This window comes from Saccopteryx leptura, chromosome 2 (assembly GCF_036850995.1).
Source record: "Saccopteryx leptura isolate mSacLep1 chromosome 2, mSacLep1_pri_phased_curated, whole genome shotgun sequence".
Classification (NCBI taxonomy): domain Eukaryota; kingdom Metazoa; phylum Chordata; class Mammalia; order Chiroptera; family Emballonuridae; genus Saccopteryx; species Saccopteryx leptura.
In genome coordinates, this window is record NC_089504.1 from 108298323 (window position 1) to 108310855 (window position 12533).

The following is a 12533-nucleotide window of genomic DNA, read 5'->3' on the forward strand; positions in this document are numbered from 1 at the left end:
ACTTATGGATATACTTGAGAGATTTTTACAGTGTTGTTTATCTTATTGTAAAGTAAGTACTATACTATCTCTTTCACAATATTTGCTCAAGAAGTATTGCGAATTTGGAACAACATAAGAATTAGAAAGTAAAGACAGAGATATATGAACATCCATTCAGATATCATTTATATATAGACATATCATATTACTACTACGAAATGTCAGTCAACATTTTTCTGGGGTGGGTGTGGGGGAATGGTGTCCTAGACTGGTAAGCCACATCATAATAAAGAAAAGGAGATTAAATTATTTAAGCAGGTTTTTTTCTTTTCTTTATACAAACTACTCATAAATTTTTCAGACGAGAGAAAATGTATAAGCAATATACTTAACATACCAGGTAGTCTACATATAATGTGTACTCCTTTCTCCTTCAGAAGGGAAACAACCTAAACTTTTTTATCTGTAATTCTCAGACACATTTTATTCTCTTTACTATCCATAAGTAACAAATTTTTATTCAGTATAGTTTGTGGAATTCATTAATGTTAATACATGTGGCTGGAGGTCATTTACTTGCACCACATGAACACATGAACTAATTACTAAAATAATGCAGCACTCCTCAAAATTTATTTTTTGCTGATCTGACAAAAAATAGGTATAGTTTTGATTCATTTGTATTGGATGGCTTTGTTGCATTGGCTGTTGTTACTTTTTAATTTGACAATCTAAGAGAAAATAAATTAGTGCCCCTGACTAAACAGTCAAGTATTGCATGTCTTAAAAATTCTTGTAGCACAGCAGCTAAAAGTTGCTACTGTAAACTATATACCTAAATTTAATTTTATAGTCTCTATTCATTTTTGATTTATCAGGTTGTATATAGTCTCTCACAGAAAGCTATACTAGTGATGTCCTTGTCAGCAGGGTAGTGTTCATTTATCCACCTTTTTGAATCAGGAGACCAGTATTTTGGGGGCCAACTTAGTGTAAAATGATATGTGATTGTGGTTTCATTTTGGATTCAAAGGAATCCATTACTAAGAAAGTTTAGTAATATAATTAATAATATTGTCATAATATTTTAGAGATTTGGTATTATCTCCTCCATTAAAATGTATCTTCTGTTCACATTTCCATTAAAATTTGTCTTTTGTTATTACTTTGGAAATGGTTTTCATGTAGTTTATACACTAATTTTTTTTTTAGTTACAGGCATTACTACATTTTTTTCCCTGTGTCTACCTTGCATTTGTCACATTTCATGAACAGAAGTTTCTAATCTTAAGCAATAAAGTTTAACTGTCTTTTCTTTCCTGGTTACTACTTCTTGTTTCCTAAGAAATTATTTTCTAACAAAAGTCATTGCATTATTTTTCTACCAATTTTGGTTTTCATATTTATATTTTAATTAATCTGCAGTATGTGTGTGTCTGTGTGTGTGTATGCACACACACACGTGTGCATTTTTCAAGGTAAAAAGCCACTATTATTTTCCATCTGATGAACCAACAGTTAACCACAACTTTTATTAAACAATTCATTTTTTCTTATAATCTATATAGTGCTTCTACTGTCATCAATCAAATTTCCATAGATGAATGTCTATGATTTACTTATAATAAATCTTGATAGCTTATAATAAATATACAATAAATCTTGGTAACTGAAAATTCAATTTTTATTCGTTTTAATATTGAGTTGTCTATTCTTGGCCATTTACTCTTCCAAAAAAATTTCATTTTTAATTTAGCTTGTCAAGGTCATGATAAAAAACCAACTCAGGATTATAGCTCCTGCAATGAGGAAGGTATTATTACCTCTAAGATATGAGTTGTGCTACCACTCATGTGATGTATCTCTAATTTTTAAGTGTATATTTATATACATATATACCTATACATGTATAACTATGTATTTTATATTTCTGTTAATTTTGTAAATTATCTTTTAAAAATATATTTTCCAAAAATTGTGTAGGAAAGCCATTTATTCTTCTTTACCAAATGTACATCCAGCCACCTTGCTAGAGTCCTATTTTTCTAATATTTTTTCTTGATTGCTTTTAACCTTTTAAGTGAATAACAAATAATCTCTGGATGATTATAATTTGTCTTCACTTATAATCTTTATTCTCCTCTTGAATCCACCTTTATTTTAGTATTCACGAAGCTTTCAGTCCCAGGGGGAATTAATGTAGCAGCAACAGGCCTCACTGCTCTTTTGACTTTAAAGGAACTGCTCATAAATTTTGCCAATGACACTTTAATTCTAAATTATTTTCCTTTATCACAGTAAGGATTTTACAATATCTTCCTAGTTTTACAGAATTTCATTATTTTATTTTTATCATTAATGATTAGCATTAATAAATCAATTTTATCAAATGATTTTCATCAGTCCATTGAACATGTCATATTGTTATTTGCTTCAATATCAATGTGGAAAAGTACATTTACAGATTTTTTAATGTTAAACTACTTTCACTTTATTTGATACATTAATCTTTTGTATATTGTTAGGATGAGTTTAATACTACTTGTTTCAGGAGATGACGTCAGAGTAATGGCGGGGTAGGAAGCCATTCTGATAAATCTCCCCCAAAACTCAACAAGATCTTCAACCAGAAACAGGCTCCTATACTTGGAGCCTCCAGATGCTTCGCAATACACCCAAAGGTATGGTCGAGTGAAAAATTGGCTAAATATATAACCAAACCCCGAAGGAAATAGGGAGTAAGAAATGCTCCGCCTTCCTCACTAACCTAAACAAGGCGGCTTTCTCTGGTAACTGTGAATATAGAAACTGAGGCGGGCAAAGGGGGTGAATAGATCCAGGCCACGGCACAAACGGCCGAAGCAGGCTGTGGCACGGAGATCCAAGCCGAGGAAAAACTGATCCTGGGGTGTTGGGCAGATAAAATGTATTATGCTTACTTTGTTAAAGAGGCCGTTGCCCAGGTGATATTAATGTGTGTTGGGGTGGGCTAAAGGCAGGCAGAATCCTTGTAGCCTGGGGCTTGGTTTTGGGATTAAGCCTTTCCTACCCTTTTTGGTATAAGGTGGTACAATCCTATCATGCCTCAGAGAAGTGACTTTGTATTAAGAGACTTCCCTATTATGTATATTGGATTAAGGGTTTGGATTTCTACACTATAAAATGGGAACGGAGCGGGAGTTTGGCTCTTGGTTCCTGAGGTTAGCATGAGAGAGTGGAGAGAGTAGAGCCAGCAGCTAAAGGAGGCCACGTGGAGGAGGCCAGGAGAAGCAGCCAAGATGGCGGAGTGCTGAGTGAGATGCCAGTTTGTGTAGAGTTTGTATCTGGGATAAGGAAGGAGATGGGGAACTGAGGAGAATAAGTCTGGTGAGCTAGAAACCTTTGATTCTAGGAAACTCGGATAAGTCAGTGGCTTTGTGAGCACTGAGTGTGACTGGGTTTTGGAGCCCAGTGTGTATTTTTACTTGCCCGCCGGGTGCAAGGTAGGATTAAAGGCTATGGCCCACCAGTTTTTGGCTCCATGGTTTCTTTACCGACTGTCCGAATCCAATGCGAACCTGCATGGGCTGGGCTGCTGTGATAGTGGCCCTGCTTCCTGGCTTTACATGGGGCAACCCGGGCAATACAAGCTAACACTCGCGCCAAACCCAAACAAAGAAAGACAAGCGGGGCGGCCATTTTACCCGGTCTCCTGGTCGGTGCGCAGTTAGTGGGCGAGAGATTTCTTCCTAGGCCCCGAGAGTGGGTGCCCGTGTTGCCCCACGGAGAGGCAGGGTCAGAGGCCTTTCTGTGAGCTGAGGGCAGAGTCTCTGGGCAGCCCCAGCGCCCTGGGAAAGCCACGCACGGGAGGGAGTGAGAACTAATTCCAACAGTGGAGATTTTCCATGCTGCTAGGGGTTTCACTCAGAGGGAAACGTGGCCGGCCTCATATCCTGGTTTGCGCGCGCAGATAGTGAATGAGAGATTCCTCCGAGTGCCTCGGCAGTGCACCCGTGTTATCGCACAGAGGGGCAGAGTCAGGGGCCTTTGTGTGGGCCAAAGCAGAATCCTGGGCCACCCCAGCGCCTTGCAAAAGCCGCGCACGGGGACGGAGCGAGACTCAATTCCAACGCTGCAACTTTTCCCTGCGGTTGGGGGTTTCACTCAGAGAGTGAGACTGCTGGCAGGATATCCTGGTCTGCGCGCACAGTCAGTGAGTGAGAGTTTCCTCCAAGCGCCCCGGAAGTGGGCGCCTGCCTGTGTTACCGGACAGAGTGGCAGACAGAGCCAGAGGTCTTTGAGTGGGCGGAAAACCCGCCTGATTATGCTAGCAGCTCTGACTGACTGAGCCTTACCCAGAGCCCTGTGCTGAGTGGAAACAGAGTGGGGAGTTGCCAGCTCTTTGAGGCTCTTACTATCCAGGCAGAGGCAGCAGCAACCCCATAGCTGGATTATCAGGCTACTAATTGAGGAAGGAAAGACTAGGAGAATGGATCCAGGAACACGGACTCTCTCACTGTCGGAGCCTATAAATGCTAATGAACCTCGGCTGCCAACGAGACTAAAGCACAATACATGACATCGCCATAGAGACTTATCAACTGCAAACCTCTACCTGAGCGTGCCAAAGGGGCAGAACCCGGGGTACAGAGTCACCGACCAGGAAGAGGGAGAGAAAAGAAAAAGCAAGAAGATAACCTCTCAAAATCAAGAATAATCTGCAGACTTTATAACCTATCCCATTTTATTATATTTGTTCGTTTGTTTCTCTTATCTTCATTCTTGATACTTTTTTTCCTCCTCCAATTTGGCCGATTAACTCTCTGCCGGTCTTACTCTCTCCTCTCCTTGAACTACACTACCCATAAGTGTTACATCTCCCATTATCTTTTCTCTTCTCTTCCTTTCTCTCTATGAGGGTTGCACTCCAAAACCCTTAACTCTCTCTCTCTCTCTCTCCTTTCCTTTTTCTTCTTTTAGTGGTTCCCTCTTTTTTTCTCTCTCTCTCTTTCTTTTCTCCCTCTATATTAGTTTCTTCCTTTCTCCTTTACATCTCCTCTCATTCAAACCTCAATAACAAACAAATTATCTTATCTGGGACTCAAACTTATGTTTATGGCATTTTGGGGGGTTTTTACTTCACCTTTTTAACTCACTAGCAGTGCTCCCATCCCTGGCTCTCCATTTTATCTAGTTCTTGTTCCACTAAATACAATAGTAATTTTTTAATTTGTCCCCCCATTTTTCCGTTTTCCTCTTATTCCTCTCATCATAACTCTTAGACAACCAACACCTAAAAGCAAATCATTTTATTCTTGACCCAAATTTTTTCCTTATTTGCTTTTTGTGGGTCCATACGCTCTTTTTTTTTCTTTTTTTTTTCGTTTTTCTTTTCTTTTTTTTTTTGCCCCTTTATTACTTTTCCCCAATTCAGGCCCTCCATCACAGGCATTGTTTGTTATAATTCACAGTTCACCACAAGATTTTCTCAAGAAAGAGGGGAGAGGAGAGGAGAGGAAAAAAGGAGGGGGGAATAATTTCCTTTTCTAAAAATTTTTATTTTATTTTATTTTTCTTTATTTCATTATTAACTTTTTTATAAAAAACAACTCTTTTCTATTTTCTATTTTTTTTATTATTTTTTTTAACTTTTTATTCTTTATTAAATCTCATTAATACTATCAACAAAACCACCCTCAGATGCCATTAAGGAAGAGAAAATCAAATATCATGGATATAAAAGAAAAAGAGGTAACACAGCTAGATGAGGAAAAATCTATGGAGAAAAAATTTAATATATTGGAAACCTTGGAGCTAAATGACAGAGAATTCAAGATAGAAATCCTAAAAATCCTCCGAGATAGACAAGAAAACACAGAAAGGCAATTTAGGGAGCTCAGAAAACAACTCAATGAACACAAAGAATATTTGTCAAGGAAATTGAAACTATAAAAACAAATCAAACAGAGATGAAAAACTCAATTCACGAGCTGAAAAACGAAGTAACAAGGTTAGCTAATAGAACAGGTCAGATAGAAGAGAGGATTAGTGAAATAGAAGACAAGCAACTTGAGGCACAAGAGAGAGAAGAAGAAAGAGACTCAAAAATTAAAAAAAATGAGATAGCCCTACAAGAATTATCTGACTCCATCAAAAAGAATAACATAAGAATAATAGGTATATCAGAGGGAGAAGAGAGAGAAAATGGAATGGAGAACATACTCAAACAAATAATAGATGAGAACTTCCCAAGCCTATGGAAAGAACTAAAGCCTCAAGTTCAAGAAGCAAACAGAACTCCGAGTTTTCTTAACCCCAACAAACCTACTCCAAGGCATATCATAATGAAATTGACACAAACCAACAGCAAAGAAAAAATTGTCAAGGCAGCCAGGGAAAAGAAGAATACAACATATAAAGGAAGGCCCATTAGATTATCATCAGATTTCTCAGCAGAAACTCTACAAGCTAGAAGAGAGTGGACCCCAATATTTAAAGTCCTGAAAGAGAGGAACTTTCAGCCACGAATGCTATACTCATCAAAGCTATCCTTCAAATATGAAGGAGAAATAAAAACATTCACAGATACAGAAAAGATGAGGGAATTTATCATCAGAAAACCCCCACTCCAGGAATTACTAAAGGGGGTTCTCCAATCAGATACAAAGAACAAAAAAAACCAGAGCCACAAGTAAAAGCTCCAAGAAGAACACAATAAAACCAAATTTAAACTGTGACAACAACAAAAAGAAAGAGGGGGAGAAGATGGAAATTAACAGTAGCAAAAAACGATGGAGAGCAAAAGTACTCACAAAATACGTCACTACAATGAACAGGGTAGGGACCCTTTTCATTACTCAAAGGTAACCACCATTGAAAAAACCACCACAGAAGCACATGAGATAAAAAAGATAGCAACAGAGGAAAGATGTATGGAATACAACCAAATAAAAACAAAAGATAGAAAAATGAAAGAGAAGGATCAAACAAGACACAAAATTAACAGAAAGCAAGATATAAAATGGCAATAGGGAACTCACAAGTATCAATAATTACACTAAATGTAAACGGATTAAACTCACCAATAAAAAGGCACAGAGTAGCAGAATGGATTAAAAAAGAAAATCCAACTGTATGCTGCCTACAGGAAACTCATCTAAGTAACAAGGATAAAAACAAATTCAAAGTGAAAGGCTAGAAAACAATACTCCAAGCAAATAACATCCAAAAAAAAGCAGGTGTAGCAATACTCATATTGGATAATGCTGACTACAAGACAGGAAAAGTACTCAGAGACAAAAATGGCCATTTCATAATTGCTAAGGGGACACTGAATCAAGAAGACATAACAATTCTTAATATATATGCACCAAACCAAGGAGCACCAAAATATATAAGACAGCTACTTATTGATCTTAAAACAAAAACTGACAAAAACACAATCATACTTGGAGACCTCAATACACCGCTGACGGCTCTAGATCGGTCATCCAAACAGAGAATCAACAAAGACATAGTGGCCTTAAACAAAACACTAGAGCACCTGGATATGATAGACATCTACAGGACATTTCATCCCAAAGTGACTGAGTATACATTTTTCTCCAGTGTACATGGATCATTCTCAAGAATTGACCATATGTTGGGCCACAAAAACAACATCAGCAAATTCAGAAAAATTGAAGTTGTACCAAGCATATTTTCTGATCATAAAGCCTTGAAACTAGAATTCAACTGCAAAAAAGAGGAAAAAAATCCCACAAAAATGTGGAAACTAAACAACATACTTTTAAAAAATGAATGGGTCAAAGAAGAAATAAGTGCAGAGATCAAAAGATATATACAGACTAATGAAAATGACAATACGACATATCAGAATCTATGGGATGCAGCAAAAGCAGTAATAAGAAGGAAGTTCATATCACTTCAGGCATCTATGAATAAACAAGAGAGAGCCCAAGTGAACCACTTAACTTCCCACCTTAAGGAACTAGAAAAAGAAGAACAAAGACAACCCAAAACCAGCCGAAGAAAGGAGATAATAAAAATCAGAGCAGAAATAAATGAATTAGAGAACAGAAAAACTATAGAAAAAATTAATAGAACAAGGAGCTGGTTCTTTGAAAAGATCAACAAAATTGACAAACCCTTGGCAAGACTTACCAAGGAAAAAAGAGAAAGAACTCATATAAACAAAATCCAAAATGAAAGAGGAGTAATTACCACGGACACCATAGAGATACAAAGAATTATTGTAGAATACTATGAAAAACTTTATGCCACTAAATTCAACAACCTAGAAGAAATGGATAAATTCCTAGAACAATACAACCTTTCTAGACTGAGTCAAGAAGAAGCAGAAAGCCTAAAGAGACCTATTAGTAGAGAAGAAATAGAAAAAACCATTAAAAACCTCCCCAAAAATAAAAGTCCAGGCCCTGACAGCTATACAAGCGAATTTTATCAAACATTCAAAGAAGACTTGGTTCCTATTCTACTCAAAGTCTTCCAAAAAATTGAAGAAGAAGCAATACTTCCAAACACATTTTATGAGGCCAACATAACCCTCATACCAAAACCAGGCAAGGATGGCACAAAAAAAGAAAACTACAGACCAATATTTCTAATGAATACAGATGCTAAAATACTAAACAAAATACTAGCAAATCAAATACAACAACATATTAAAAAAATAATACATCATGATCAAGTGGGATTCATCCCAGTATCTCAAGGATGTTTCAACATACGTAAAACGGTTAACGTAATACACCATATCAACAAAACAAAGAACAAAAACCACATGATCTTATCAATAGACGCAGAAAAGGCTTTTGATAAAATACAACACAATTTTATGTTTAAGACTATCAACAAAATGGGTATAGAAGGAAAATATCTCAACATGATAAAGGCCATATATGATAAACCATCAGCTAACATCATATTAAATGGCACTAAACTGAAGGCTTTCCCCCTTAAATCAGGAACAAGACAGGGTTGTCCACTCTCTCCACTCTTATTTAATGTGGTACTAGAGGTTCTAGCCAGAGCAATCAGACAAGACAAAGAAATAAAAGGCATCCATATCGGAAAAGAAGAAGTAAAGGTATCACTTTTTGCAGATGATATGATCCTATACATCGAAAACCCCAAAGAATCCACAAAAAGACTACTAGATACAATAAGCCAATACAGTAAGGTCGCAGGATACAAAATTAACATACAGAAGTCAATAGCCTTTCTATATGCCAACAATGAAACAACTGAGAAGGAACTCAAAAGAATAATCCCCTTCACGATTGCAACAAAAAAAATAAAATACTTAGGAATAAACATAACAAAGAATGTAAAGGACTTATATAATGAAAACTATAAACCATTGTTAAGGGAAATCGAAAAAGATATAATGAGATGGAAGAATATACCTTGTTCTTGGCTAGGAAGAATAAATATAATCAAGATGGCTATATTACCCAAAGCAATATACAAATTTAATGCAATTCCCATCAAACTTCCAATGACATTTTTTAAAGAAATACAGCAAAAAATCATCAGATTTATATGGAACTATAAAAAACCCCGAATAGCCAAAGCAATCCTAAAGAAAAAGAATGAAGCTGGGGGCATTACAATACCTGACTTCAAACTCTATTATAGGGCCACGACAATCAAAACAGCATGGTATTGGCAGAAAAATAAACAATCAGACCAATGGAACAGAATAGAAAGTCCAGAAATAAAACCACATATATATAGTCAAATAATTTTTGATAAAGGGGCCAACAACACACAATGGAGAAAAGAAAGCCTCTTCAATAAATGGTGCTGGGAAAACTGGAAAGCCACATGCAAAAGAATGAAACTGGACTACAGTCTCTCCCCCTGTACAAAAATTAACTCAAAATGGATCAAAGATCTAAACATAAGACCTGAAACAATTAAGTACATAGAAGAAGACATAGGTACTCAACTCAGGGACCTGGGTTTTAAAGAGCATTTTATGAATTTGACTCCAATGGCAAGAGAAGTGAAGGCAAAAATTAATGAATGGGACTACATCAGACTAAGAAGTTTTTGCTCAGCAAGAGAAACTGATAACAAAATAAACAGAAAGCCAACTAAATGGGAAATGATATTTTCAAACAACAGCTCAGATAAGGGCCTAATATCCAAAATATACAAAGAACTCATAAAACTCAACAACAAACAAACAAACAATCCGATAAAAAAATGGGAAGAGGATATGAACAGACACTTCTCCCAGGAAGAAATACAAATGGCCAACAGATATATGAAAAGATGCTCATCTTCTTTAGCTATTAGAGAAATGCAAATCAAAACGGCAATGAGTTACCACCTCACACCTGTTCGATTAGCTGTTATTAGCAAGACAGGTAATAGCAAATGTTGGAGAGGCTGTGGAGAAAAAGGAACCCTCATACACTGCTGGTGGGAATGTAAAGTAGTACAACCATTATGGAAGAAAGTATGGTGGTTCCTCAAAAAACTGAAAATAGAACTACCTTATGACCCAGCAATCCCTCTACTGGGTATATATCCCCAAAACTCAGAAACATTGATACGTAAAGACACATGCAGCCCCATGTTTATTGCAGCATTGTTCACAGTGGCCAGGACATGGAAACAACCAAAAAACCCATCAATAGATGACTGGATAAAGAAGATGTGGCACATATACACTATGGAATACTACTCAGCCATAAGAAATGATGACATCGGAACATTTACAGCAAAATGATGGAATCTTGATAACATGATACGAAGCGAAATAAGTAAATCAGAAAAAACCAGGAACTGTATTATTCCATACGTAGGTGGGACATAATAGTGAAACTAAGAGACATTGATAAGAGTGTGGTGGTTACGGGGGGGAAGGGGGAATGGGAGAGGGAAAGGGGGTGGGGAGGGGCACAAAGAAAACAAGATAGAAGGTGACAGAGGACAATCTGACTTTGGGTGGTGGGTATGCAACATAATTGAACGACAAGATAACCTGGACTTGTTATCTTTGAATATATGTATCCTGATTTATTGATGTCACCCCATTAAAAAAATAAAATTATTAAAAAAAAAATACTACTTGTTTCAGATTTCTGTATTTTTTTGCAAATTAGATTTACTGATAATTTTATTCTTTCATCCTTGGCCAGTTAAGTCATCAAGATCACACTAGTTTGTACACTAGAAGAATGTGGAAAAATTTCCTTTTCTAATCTATACTATTAGGTTTCTTTGCATTTTGAACATCTATTAAAATTTATTTGTAAAAAAATAAAGGCCTAGTAGTTTAATAGTTATAGTATTTGATAAGTAGATTTATAACTACTAATTAATCTGATTAAATTGGGTTAATAATAAAAAAATCCAGATTTTCTGTTTCTTTTGGAGTTATTGTTATATAAGTTCCTTTTTGATTTTAGGCAGTTCACTATTTTAAATGTTTTCAAATTTAATGATCTAGAGTTTTTCCTAATGTTTGCTTTAGTACTTTTAATCCTTATTCTATCTCTAACTATACTATTTTCCTTTTCATTTTTAGTAACATTTACTAACATCTTCTCTCTTTTTTCTTGATTACTCATGTCAAAATTTGTTATATCAATCTTTTATTTTTAAACTAACATGGCTTTATTGATCTCTAATATTTGCTTTTATCTTTATTTTTTCAGTTCTTCCACTTTATTTGAATTTATTCTGTTGTTTTATTTCTAAGTTATTTGGTTAGAATCTTAGCTTGATGCTACTATACAACACAAAAGTTTAGGTGTTTATTTTCTTCTTTGCAACACTCAGCTATTTTTCATAGGTTTGATATATAATGCTATAGAATTAAAATTATTTTCCAAATGTTATAAAACTACTTTTTTGTAGTGTGTTTTAAACTTTCCAGTTGCTCTTTTTAATTTCTTTTGCTATTAGTGTCCAAAGTGATGCATTCTGTTCAGTTAATAATAGTTTTTCATCATTTCATGTGTACTGGGAAGAATATAATTTCTTAACTGTTAAATGTTTAATTTTTTGTTATATTCTGTGTAATTTTTTCAGATTAGTTTTTTACATTTCACTAATTCTGTTCTGTTAGGTCTCGTGTATTTTAATTTACCCATTGAGCTTTAATTTAAAAAATTTTCATTTTTATTGCTACATATTCTCTTTTGTTCTTTTCTTAAATTTTTTATTGACGAGAGAGAGAGAAAGAGAGAGAGAAATGGGGAGAGAGAGAGAGAAATGGGGAGAGAACGAGAGAGAACATCAACCTACTATTCTCCTTATCCATGCATTCATTGGTTGATTATTTTATGTGCCCTGACTGGGAATGGAACCTTTGGCATATGGGGATGATGTTTCAACCAACTAAACTACCCAGCCAGGTCTTGCTTATATTTGCAGTTACTTTTTTTCCATATATGTGTGTGTGTGTGTGTGTGTGTGTGTGTGTGTGTATTACATGTTTTGTACTCCTTTTTGATATTATAATTATATAATATTATCTTAGAATTTTAATAATATTGTCTGCTGTTTCTGATGATCCTCATACATAGTGCCTC